The 12,822-nt window shown below is 42.4% G+C and overlaps 1 protein-coding gene across 4 annotated transcripts in view; it reads left to right on the top strand.

Annotated features, from left to right (window-relative positions):
• Positions 1-12,822, top strand: part of LOC310851733 (uncharacterized protein) — a 112,063-nt gene that overhangs the window by 37,596 nt on the left and 61,645 nt on the right. The window lies entirely within an intron of this gene.

Here is a 12,822-nt window from a genome sequence, read left to right as displayed (position 1 = left end):
TCTCCCCCATGCTTTTTAACATCTATATGAAGCCGCTGGGAGAGATCATCAGGGGGTTTGGACTGGGTGTCCATCAATATGCAGATGACACCCAGCTCTACCTCTCTTTCAAATCAGAACCAGTGAAGGCGGTGAAGGTCCTGTGTGAGTGCCTGGAGGCAGTTGGAGGATGGATGGTGGCTAAAGGATTGAAGTTGAATCCTGACAAGACAGAAGTACTGTTTTTGGGGGACAGGGGGCGGGCTGGTGTGGAGGACTCCTTGGTCCTGAATAGGATAACTGTGCCCCTGAAGGACCAGGTGTGCAGCCTGGGAGTCATTTTGGACTCACAGCTGTCCATGGAGGCGCAGGTCAATTCTGTATCCAGGGCAGCTGTCTACCAACTCCACCTGGTACGCAGGCTGAGACCCTACCTGCCCGCAGACTGTCTCGCCAGAATGGTGCATGCTCTAGTTATCTCCCGCTTGGACTACTGCATGTCGGAAAACTCGAGCCTTGTCAGAGGAATTTGCCACTCTCCAGGCACCCGGCTTGATTTCCTTGTTGACCTCCCCGTCTGCGACTCCCGGCAGGATACAGGCGAGGTCTCTATCGGCGATCCTCCTCAATGTGAGAAGAACACACCACTCTTCCCTCCTCCCTGCCTTCCCCAGGGAGGGGAAAGAGACAGACAGAAATGTATTTACATGCCTTTATTTCTGTCTTTGCAGCAGTACAGAGAAACACGTCTGCACTCTCTAAACACCAACAGCAGAGAGAGAGACTCCACCCCTGTACTTCCAGTACAGGTCAGATGACACTCTGAGCTAACATCCGGTGCTCAGTACAGTGAATAGACTGTCCCTTTGTTCCCACGGTACAGTCCCAAACATCAACATCCTGTTTGGCTTTCCAGCCAACTGCAGCTCGCTGCTGCATTGCTCCTTTTTCGTAACATACTCCCCCCAAAGAATCAATGCGTGTTGCGAGCAAAGCTTGATCCAGAGAAGAAAACAAACAGTTGTTATACATATAACACTCCCCTGTTGTTTCAGTTCCACCCTTGGAACTACCCGCAACTGGTTTCCCCAGTGTACCTCTCTGGTTGTGTGACTTCCAAGGAACAAGTGCATCTGCATTACCTTGGCTAGCAACTCTCTGTTGTGTCTTTGTCTCTGACTTAGACACAGCTTCAACCTGTCCTCGGTTGTGTACAACAGCAACACATGCTACAGCTAAGTTGGCAAACTCTTTTGAATACCTCTTGGGTGGTACACCCTTTGTTACTCTCTCAGACCTACGTATGAGGTGCTGATCCTCTCTGCTCACTGGTTCAGCCTCTGGACTCTTTGGAGAACCAGTACCAATAGTAAACAGTGGTTCGTCCTCCGCCTGTGAGGGTCTAGCCATTATGTGAGATTTCCTCTCAATGACTGTGTCAACTGAGCTCGTTGAGCTACTACTGTCATCATCAGTACCACTGTAATCAGTAAAATCATCATCATCATCTGAATTGTTCTCTGTGGGAAACGTGTGAACAATTACTCTCTCCTGTTCAGGAGCACACTGTAGAAATTTTGTGAGAATCACCTGACCAGATTCAGAGAAAATTACTCTGTAGAGACCCTTTTCATATCCCACAAGAATGCCTCTGGCATTTTTTACTCCACCTGGAGCTTGTGTCCTCACATGAGACCCAAAAACCTTGAAATGGGCAACTGAAGGTTTTCTATGGAACAGTTTCTCAAAAGGAGAACTTCCCAACTCTTTTGAAACCTTTCTTAACCACGTGTAACAATAAGACATTAATGACTCTGCCCAGAACTCATGTGGCAGATGTGAACTAAGCAATTGCGCTTGCATCCCCTTTTGCAATTCTTTGTTCACCCGTACACAGACACCCCTGTTCCACGCTTCCGCTGAAACAGCAACCTTGTGCCTTATCCCTTTCTTCTGCAGGAACTCCTGAAAATCCTGTAAAAGAAAAATTGGCTTCTCATCTGTGAAAAGACAATCAATATTAGCATCATGCACATTTTTAACCTTATCACAAAACTCTTTAAACCTATCTAAGGCTTCTTGTGGTTTCTCTAACATAAAAACCCAGACATAATGAGAGAAACAATCCACACACACAAGGTAAAATCTAGCATTGCCTCTAGATCGTGCTAGAGGATGAAGAACGATCCATCAACCTCTCATGCAGAATCCCATGGATCAAAACCATCGGCGATGCTACCAGATGTCGGAAATCTCGAGCCTTGTCAGAGGAATTTGCCACTCTCCAGGCACCCGGCTTGATTTCCTTGTTGACCTCCCCGTCTGCGACTCCCGGCAGGATACAGGCGAGGTCTCTATCCGCGATCCTCCTCAACGTGAGAAGAACACACCACTCTTCCCTCCTCCCTGCCTTTCCCAGGGAGGGGAAAGAGACAGACAGAAATGTATTAACGTGCCTTTATTTCTGTCTTTGCAGCAGTACAGAGAAACACGTCTGCACTCTCTAAACACCAACAGCAGAGAGAGAGACTCCACCCCTGTACTTCCAGTACAGGTCAGATGACACTCTGAGCTAACATCCGGTGCTCAGTACAGTGAATAGACTGTCCCTTTGTTCCCACGGTACAGTCCCAAACATCAACATCCTGTTTGGCTTTCCAGCCAACTGCAGCTCGCTGCTGCATTGCTCCTTTTTCGTAACACTGCAAAGTGCTCTATGTGGGGCTACCTTTGAAAGTGACTCGGTCCAGCGCTGAGAAGCAAAGCTACAGGGAACCAGGCAGAGGGCCTTCTCGGTAGTGGCACCTGCCCTGTAGAACGCCCTCCCATCACATGTCAAAGCGATAAATAACTACCTGACAATCAGAAGACATCTTAAGGGAAGTTTTCAATGTATGATATTTTAGTGTATTTTTGGTTTCTATGGAAGCCGCCCAGAGTGGCTGGGGAAACACAGCCAGATGGGCGGGGTACAAATAATAAATTATTATTATTATTGTTGTTGTTGTTGTTATAGTAAACATCATCTAGATTTCAGAAAGAAGAGAACTGATTAGCATTTTTGCAGATGTAGTTATTTATTTCTTCTCTATCACAGATGGGTCTAAAATACATGGCAAGTAATGGGCTTTCCTCCAAATATTACAAAGTAATGAAAGATTATTTAATCCAACCATTAATGGAGGTTTGCAATGAAATCATGGAGGGGAAAAGAGCGCCGGAGTCATGGAAAGACGCTTACATCACGCTTATACTGAAAAATGAATCAGAAAAGACACAACTCAAGAACTACCGCCCCAAATCCCTACTTAACGTGGATTACAAAATTTTTGCAGATATTTTAGCTAAAAGATTAAAAAAAGTTTTAGCAGGAATTATACATAAAGACCAAGCAGGCTTTCTCCCAGGCAGACATATGTCAAATAACACAAGGAACCTAATTGACATTTTGGAAAAACTACAAGTTAATATTAATACAAAAGCAGTACTGATATTCATTGATGCAGAGAAAGCCTTTGATAATATTTCTTGGAGTTTTATGAAGAAAAACCTGCAAGGGATGGGGGTGGGAGAAAGGTTTGGAAACGGTATAGGGGCGATTTACTCGGAACAAAAGGCAAAATTAATAGTGAACAATGCAGTTACAGAAGAAGTTAAGATAGAGAAAGGGACATGACAAGGCTGCCCAATTTCCCCTTTGCTCTTTATTTCAGTCCTGGAGGTCTTGCTGAACATGATTAGAAGGGACCAACAGATTCAGGGTATACAGGTCGGAGCTAAACATTACAAATTGAAAGCTTACACAGATGACCTAGACTTGACATTACAGGAGCCAATCCCTAGTACTAGAAGAGCTTTGGAAATAATACAAGAATTTGGTCAGGTGGCAGGGTTTAAACTTAATAAATCAAAAACTATGGTTTTAGAGAAGAATCTAACACCAATGGAGAAGGAAAGGTTTCAGGGAGAAACAGGTTTAACAGTGGTGAAAAAAGTAAAATACCTAGGGGTGAATATGACTTTGAAGAATGTCAATTTATTTAAAGATAACTATGAAAAGTGCTGGTCTGAAGCGAAAAAAGATCTTGAAACGTGGACAAACTTAAAGCTCTCCTTACTGGGTAGAATAGCAGTTATTAAAATGAATGTATTGCCAAGATTGTTGTTTTTGTTTCAAACGTTACAAATAATTGACAAGATGGACTGTTTCAAGAAGTGGCAAAAAGAAATTTCTAGATTTGTCTGGCAGGGCAAAAAGCCCAGAATTAAATACAAAATTCTTACTGATGCAAAGGATAGAGGGGGGTTTGCCCTGCCGGACTTTAAACTATATTATGAGGCAGCAGCCTTTTGCTGGCTGAAGGAATGGCTACTTCTTGAAAATACAGACATTCTTGATTTGGAAGGACATGATAATGTTTTTGGATGGCATGCATACTTGTGGTACGGTAAGGACAAAGCACATAAGGCGTTTAAAAACCATATTGTCCTTGAAAAAACTTAATATGGGATCGAACTGGCCAAAATATTGGGAAATTTTGGAACAGGATGGGGACAAACTGAAATTGCAGAGTTATGAGAAAATTAAAGATAAGGTGCAGGATTGGTTACATTATTTCCAAGTAAGAGAGGCCTATAATTCGGACAGGAAAAAATGGCTTCCAGGTGGAAAAATCGAAGTTGGAAACAGAATTGTTAGAACTCAGTGCTAAGGTATTGTCAAGAATGTATAATCTGCTGTTGAAATGGAATACTGAGGATGAAACGGTTAAATCTGCTATGATAAAATAGGCACAAGATATTGGTCATAATATTATGTTTGCTGACTGGGAACGGTTGTGGACCACCGGTATGAAATTTACGGCATGTAATGCCTTAAGAGAAAATATTATGAAAATGATTTACAGGTGGTACATGACCCCAGTCAAGCTAGCAAAAATTTACCATTTGCCCGATAATAAATGTTGGAAATGTAAAGAAATGAAAGGAACATTCTTTCACCTTTGGTGGGCCTGCCCAAGGATTAAGGCTTTCTGGGAAATGATCTACAATGAACTGAAAAAAGTATTTAAGTATACTTTCCTAAAGAAACCAGAGGCCTTTCTCCTGGGCATGGTCAGCCAATTGGTGCCAAAGAAGGATAGAACCTTTTTTATGTATGCCACAGCAGCAGCAAGAATACTCATCGCAAAGGACTGGAAGACACAAGATCTACCCACCTTGGAAGAATGGCAGATGCAAGTAATAGACTATATGGAACTGGCAGAAATGACCGGCAGAATCTGAGATCAAGGAGAAGAGCAGGTGGAAGAGGATTGGAAGAAGTTTAAAGTTTATCTACAAAAACATTGTAAAATTTATGAATGCTAAGGGCATTGTAAATGAAATGAAGGGGTTCTAGTGATTAAGATAAATAAGAGTATAAAGGGAAGGATAAAGGATGAATTCGTATAATATGATAATTGCTGAATTAATTTTTAAAATGGAATACATGAAAGGAAGGCGGGTGGAAGTAAGGAAAATAAGATCTGGAAGGGTATTAACTTGAAACAGAGTTTTTTTAATGCTGAACTTTCTTTTTCATGTTTTTTATTTTTTTCTGTCTTTTTGTTTGTATTTTTGATGTGTGTGTTTGTTGGTTTTGTGATTTTAGTTAATTTTATTGTTGTTAACTTTTGTAAAATCTAATAAAATATCATTAAAAAAACAACAACTAAAATACATGGCAAGTATGACATGCGATGTGCCACAAATTGTCCCGCAACGAATTACAGTTTCACTGCACCACAAGATTTCATGCAATAGTGATTGTGATAGTGTCCCTCCTCCATCACCATCATCTTCTTCTTCATCACCATCATCTTCTTATTTAGACATGTTAGTTGCTTGGTACCTGAATGTCTCTAAGTAATTGTTGCTGTTAAAATTTATATACCACCTTATATCCAGAGGCGGTGTCTCAGGGCGGTTCACAGAATATAAAACCACAAAATATACAAACAAAACAAAAACAACCCAATAACTCCCCCAAAACATTTTAAAAGGGCATAGGATGCCAATCAAACAAAGGCTTGGTTAAAGAGGAACATTTTTGCCTGGCACCTAAAGGTGTATAATGAAGACCGCAGGCAAGCATTCTACAAATGGAGAAGTATTACAGAAAAGGCCCATTTTTGTGTTTCCAGCCTCTGGACCTCTTGAGGATGAGACACACGAAGACGGGCCTCAGAAGATGAACTCAGGATCTGGGTGAGTTCATATGGAAAGAGGCGGTCCTTGAGATATTGCAGATATTGCAGTTCTGAGCTGTTTAAGGCTCTATAGGTCAAAACCACCACTTTGAATTGGGCCTGGAAACTAATTGGTAGCCATTGCACTCAGACTAGGATTGGTGCTGTGGTAAGAATTCACCTCTACACCACCTTGTTCATTACCCAGGTGAGGAACAACCAACTTTTGAATAGACCACAGAACCAAGGAAACAATTTTCAAGTCCAACATCTATATTTAAGGAATTAATCCATATTCAGGATTTTCCTCATGCACGAAGTATGTGGGAGGCGTTACGTCGCATACATATGCGTGAAGCAGCCGGGACGGCTTTGCTGCACTTTCAGTAGCTCACCAACATGAGGTTGAAGGAAGAAGCGGATCTCCAGTCACACCTCACAAAGATGCAATTTATGCGTAGTCAGTTGGCACAGCGGAATTTTCCACTGGATGAAGCTTTGTTTTGCTTAATGCTGATAAACAGTCTAGATCAGAGATTTAGCACTGTTGCTTCTCAGCTGAGCACGTTGCCAGCAGCAGATCTAAATGTGCCACGTATTTGTGCCGCTCTCATGAACGAGAACGATTGATTGGCTGCAGTTGCCACCTCTCAGGGGGAGAGTGGAGCTTCGATAGCTACCCCCACAGTTGTTCTGGAAGAGCAGGCAGTTGCTTTAAACGTCATTCATTGTCACAATTGTGGACTTGTCGGCCATGTACAGAAGAACTGTAAAAAGTGCCGTCTTTCCAAAGGAGCTAAGGGAAGCTCAAGGAAAGCAGAGGCCGGTAGCGGAAGTTGTGCTAAGCTTCCAGCAAAGCCTGCTAAAGCTTTGTTTTCGCAGAAGTCGACCTGGAATGCGTTTGGGGTAGACACGGGAGCTACGGAGCTTTTATCGAGATGGAAAGTGTTATTTTCCACATTTGAGAATCGACGTTTCACCGTGAAGCAAGCAAATGGTCAAGAGTTAGAAGCCACTGGATTTGGAACAGTGTTTCTTCAAAAGTCTCAACCTTACCATTAACAATGTTTACTATGTTCCAGGTTTGGAGTTCAACCTGCTGAGTGTGTCACAATTGACTAAGCAAGGATTGGTGATATCCTTCGACAAGAAGAGATGTAAATTCTTCAAAAATAGAAAGCCATTTCTTTCTGCTACAAAAGAAGATGGACTGTATTTGTTGCCATTTGATAGTACTGATTGTAAAGGTTGTAAAACTTATGTGTCTTGTTCTACAGGTTCCACAGACAAGAAGCCTGAAAAAGTTACCAGAGTGTTTCAGCGAGTGTATGCTGATGTAATTGGTCCTCTACCGCTCTCTAGAGGCAATGCAAAGTACTATCTAATAATGGTTGATTGCTTTTCTCAATATGTCTGGATTTACGTATTGCAGAAGCCACAACAAACCTTAGCAAAGTTCAATGAATTTTGTGAAAAGGTGAAATTTGTTCATGATGCTAATATTGAACGTCTTTTCACAGATGAAAAGCCGGGTTTTGTTTCAAAGGATTTGAAAGATTTCCTAGAGAAACGCGAGATAGAGCACAAGATTGCTCTCTCTGAGGCTTCTTGGAACAAGAGTGTATGTGTCAGGGTGAACACAGAGTTGCAAAAAGGCATGAGAGCACAACAGCTAAGTGCACATTTGCCCCAAAAGTTCTGGGCTGAGTCGCTGAACGCGTTTTCTTACACATGGGTGAGAAAGGTTTCAGCAGGTAAGGAAAGTTCTCCATTTGAGAAACTGTTGCAGAGAAAACCTTCTGTTAAACACCTAAAGGTTTTTGGATCTCATGTGCATGTAGAAATATCACAAGGAGTCAAAGGTGCTAAGGGCATTTTCGTGGGTTATGAAAAGGGTTACTACAGAGTAGTACTGCCTGAGTCTCAGTGAGTCTAACAAAGTTTGTAGAATGCACTGGTAGACAGGAGAGAGAGGTTCTCCACAGTTTTCCCACTGAAATTAATACAGATGTGTATTCTGATAGTGAGAGTGACAGTGAAAGCATCACTGAGAGTTCTGTTGACACAGTCATTGAGCAAGGTCCACAAACAAAGTCCTGGCCTACACAAGTAAAGGCTGAACTGGAATTGTCAGAGCCACTATTTACTGTTGGATGTGGTTCTCCTAAAAGTCTCAAGGAAGAATTAGCCAGCAAGGAGAATCTGCATCTCATTCGCAGATCTGAGAGTCACAAAGGGCATACCACCCAAAAGGTACTCTCAGGAGTTTGCTAACTCAGCTGTTGCATGTATAGCTGTAGTTAACAACTGAAGCCAGGTTCAAGATTTGTCCAAGAGAGAGGCAAAGCCACTCCTGGAGGTTGCAAGGTGCAACACAAGTCTCCCTAGCCAAGGTAGAGCAGAAGCTCTAGCTCCTTGGAAAACAGGCAACCAGAAGTATGAACTGGTGGAACCAGTTGCAGGTAGTTCCTAAAATGGAACTGGGACAACAGGGGTTTGTTATGTGTATAACAACTGTTTGTTTTTCTCTCTTGATGCTGCATTTGTTTTCGCATCTAGTGTTACCTAAAAATGGGGGAGTGTGTTGGGAGTTTTATATCTCACCAGCTGCGAAGAGCAGCTACATTGTTGATATCATGTGATGTATCTGAGGGTGAGACAGGAAGTCTCTGCTAGTTCTCATGTAACCGGAGAGTTACTTTTGCTTCTGAGTCAAAGTGTGAGTCAAGTCGTAGACTCTTGTGTTTGCTGCTCAGGAGAGCAGTCATGCTTGTAAGAGCTGCGTGTACAGTCTTAATAAAGTAGTGGGTAGACTACGGACTGTCTCTTTCTTCTGTGATGGGATGCCAGAAGATTAGTGTGCTCCTCTCAGGATGGAGGGGTCGGTTATTACTGGTCTCTCTGGACTGAAGACGGATTCCAGCCAGACAGAGACCACCAGAGAGAAGCCCCAGTGTCTTGGGAAGTTGGCACCCTTTGCGGGGGCATTTTTCCAACAGAGGTGGAGGGGGCCATGTGGGGGGGGGGCAGGTGGCAATGTTTCTATTTTACTTAATGTATGTGTGGGGTTTTGTGTCAACGTCACTTGTGCAGATTCTCTTTGCTATTTGCAAGGTAAGTGTTTCATTGTTTCAAAACGATACTGCGAGAGACATATAGACAATGCTGAACTAGCGGCAATATTTGACTACCTAACAGTTATGGGTTTACTAGCATCTAGCAGCCAGTGTGATTAGTACTGAACTAGTGCGTTGCTTTTCCGTGGTGGCCAGTGTGGTCAGTTCTGAGCTAGCTGGTGGGGTTTATTCTCTGGCACAGTTAGTGTAGGCAATACTGAACTAGCGGTAGGTTTTGCTGAACTTTAAGGAATATTATCTTTGTTCTCATAATATCAGGATGGCTTCTAGTGGAAATCAGCAGTCTTCTTCCCTTAACAATTCCGGTTCGCTAATGCCTGTGATGCCATGTGGTCCTCAGGCATTTGCTCAATTTTTCACTGTGTTTGAAACCTTTTACAGGCAATGTAGGCCAAGGCTTCCAGAACTTCCAGTGGCGGAACCAACACAGGGCGTTATCCCAGATACTCTTCCTTGCAGCCAGGAACAACCGGGCACTGCAGCCTCTACATCAGGCAGGGCGCAGCCAAGAAACACCGCAGCTGGTCACCCCCAAACCTGCTCTTGGTCCTCCCATAAAAATAAGCCCAACGCGGGCGCCAAGAGTGGGAAGGCGGCCGCTAAAACTGCTAATAACAAATCCAATGCTCAACAGGTTGTAGATATTCCTAGGATTTTTCAGGAGCTGCCGCCCCAACCTGGGCCAAATGAGGGTGGATCTGGCTCCTCTTCAGAGGAAGATCAGCAAGGGCCTCAGAGTCCTCCCCCAGGTGCCAACCCAACCCCTGCTAGCAGTGGGTAAAAGGAAGGCGAAGAAAAAAACACACATCTGTGAAGAGCAAGAGAAGTAAGCAGTCGGATACAGAGGATGACTCAGGTACGTCCTCTTCTGATTCTGATAGCGATGCTCCCGTGGAAGGATGTTGGGGTTTTGGCGAGGATAGTTCAGGGCTTCCTTTATAGGTGCACAAAAGAAGAGCCAATTTCCATCGTAAGACTTTTAGAATCATAGAATCATAGATTTGGAAGAGACCACAAGGGCCATCGAGTCCAACCCCCTGCCAAGCAGGAAACACAATCAGAGCACTCCTGACATATGGTTGTCAAGCGTCTGCTTAAAGACCTCCAAAGAAGGAGACTCCACCACACTCCTTGGCAGCAAATTCCACTGTTGAACAGCTCTTACTGTCAGGAAGTTCTTCCTAATGTTTAGGTGGAATCTTCTTTCTTGTAGTTTGGAATCATTGCTCCGTGTCCGCTTCTCTGGAGCAGCAGAAAACAACCTTTCTCCCTCCTCTATGAGACATCCTTTTATATATTTGTGTTTTTTTTAATATTTTTATTGATTTTACAGAATACAGAATTATAGAAGAAAAACAGATAGAAGAAAAAAGAATATAAAGGTTTCAAATTTCCATAGACCTTTTGTCAAAACTACTGGACTTCCCCACATCCTCCAGACCCTGCATTATTTAAAATACAAACTTCAGCAATTTGTCATCTTGTTTCATAACTTATTGTATCTTTCAGTTTATCATGTTATCAAATTCAAAATGTTGTACTCCAATTCTTATATATTTTAGTCAAAACACAATAAAATTATTTCCTTTTTTTAAAAATCTTTTTATTAAATTATTTCTCATACAGAAAAAAAAAACCAAACACAAAAAAAAGAAACATACAAAAAGCAACAAAAAACAACACACCCACCCATCACCCACAGTGATTGACTTCCCTTCAGAACGGTCTGAGTTGTGGTCCCACGTCATCTTCCTGCGGGGTGGTTCTTATCTCCTTTGTTTACACCTCTCAAACATTATACATCACCTACTGTAATTTTGATATTTCCTAAGTTTGATTCCATATATGTGAGAAATTTACTCCAGTCATTAATAAATTTTGCATTTTTCTGCTGCCTGATCCTCTGTGTCATCCTTGCTAACTCTATATAATCAAATAACTTGGATTGCCAGTCTCTAATAGATGGAATATTAGGAGTTTTCCAGTTCTGTGCCAGCAGTATCCTGGCCGCTACCGTTGCATATTGGAACATAGTATGATCCTCCTGCCTAATCTCCTTCCCGATCATCCCTAATAGAAAGGCTTCAGGTTTTTTGGGGAAGGTGTATCTCATAATTTTTTTTAGTTCGTCATAAATAAGTCCCCAGAACCCTTTTACTTTTTCACAGGTCCACCACATGTGATGGAAGTCTCCTTCTTTTACCTTACACTTCCAGCAGGTTTTATCCCCCGTCCTGTACATCTTTCCTAGTTTCACAGGGGTAAGCTACCACCTGTACATCATTTTTTGTAAGTTCTCTCGGAGGTCAACACATGCTGTGAATTTTATGTCCTTATTCCAGAGTTTCTCCCACCTATCAAAATCCAGATTATATCCAAGATCTATAGCCCATTTGGTCATAACCTCCTTAACCTCCTCATCTTTCATGTCCCAATCCAGTAATTGACTATACATTCTAGATAGGAGTTTGGAGTTTCCTTCTATTATTTCCACCTGAAATCTGGATTTTTTCTCGCTCATCCCTGTTTTTTTATGCTCGTTCCATAGGGAGTTTATTTGGTAGAATTGCAACCAAGTTGTTAATTTATCCTTCAGTTCTTCATAGGGTTTAAGCTTCCACCCTTTTTCTGATTTTACTAATAGGTCCTCATAGGTCCATCTTTGTCCTTCCATATTAGGCTTTTTAGTTGCTAAAATGTCAACTGGGGATAACCACCATGGGGTGCCTTTCTCTAGGAGTTTCTTATTTCTGTTCCATACCTCAAGTAGCGCACCTCTAATTATGTGATTGGAGAAACCTTTATGGGTCCTCTCCTTATCTTGCCATAGGTACGCGTGCCAGCCGAATCTAGCATTGAACCCCTCCAGGTCCAATAAATCTACATTCTTCAAAGCAATCCAGTCCTTGATCCAACACAAAGACGCGGCTTCATAATATAATTTCAGATTGGGAACAGCAAACCCTCCCCTATCACAGCGATCCGTAAGTAATCTAAACTTAATCCTTGCTCTCTTACCCTGCCAAATGAATCTGGACAGGGTTCTCTGCCAGTCTTTGAACGATGTCATGCCCCTTATCACGGGAATGTTCTGAAATAGGAACAGCAGTCTTGGGAGAATACTCATTTTGACTGCTGCCATTCTGCCCGACCAGGACAATCTAAGCCTCCCCCAGGTGTCCATATCTTTTTTGATCTCTTTCCAAATCCTTGTATAATTGTCCTCTACTAAGTTTATATTTTTTGTGGAGATCCAAATACCCAAATATTTCGCCTTTTTCACCACCTTAATTCCCGTTTTCGACTCTAATAGATTTCTTTGCTCTTCAGTTAAGTTCTTTGTCAACATTTTGGTTTTAACTTTGTTTATTCTGAAGCCAGACAGACTTCCAAACTCCTCCAGCACCTCCATAACTTTACCGATGCTAACTACTGGGTCACCTAGCGATATCATCAAATCATCGGCGTAGGCTTTT

Source organism: Podarcis gaigeae (genome assembly GCF_964106915.1).
Source record: "Podarcis gaigeae genome assembly, chromosome: 8".
Taxonomy (NCBI): Eukaryota; Metazoa; Chordata; class Lepidosauria; order Squamata; family Lacertidae; genus Podarcis; species Podarcis gaigeae.
This window is presented reverse-complemented; position numbering and strand designations above follow the sequence as displayed.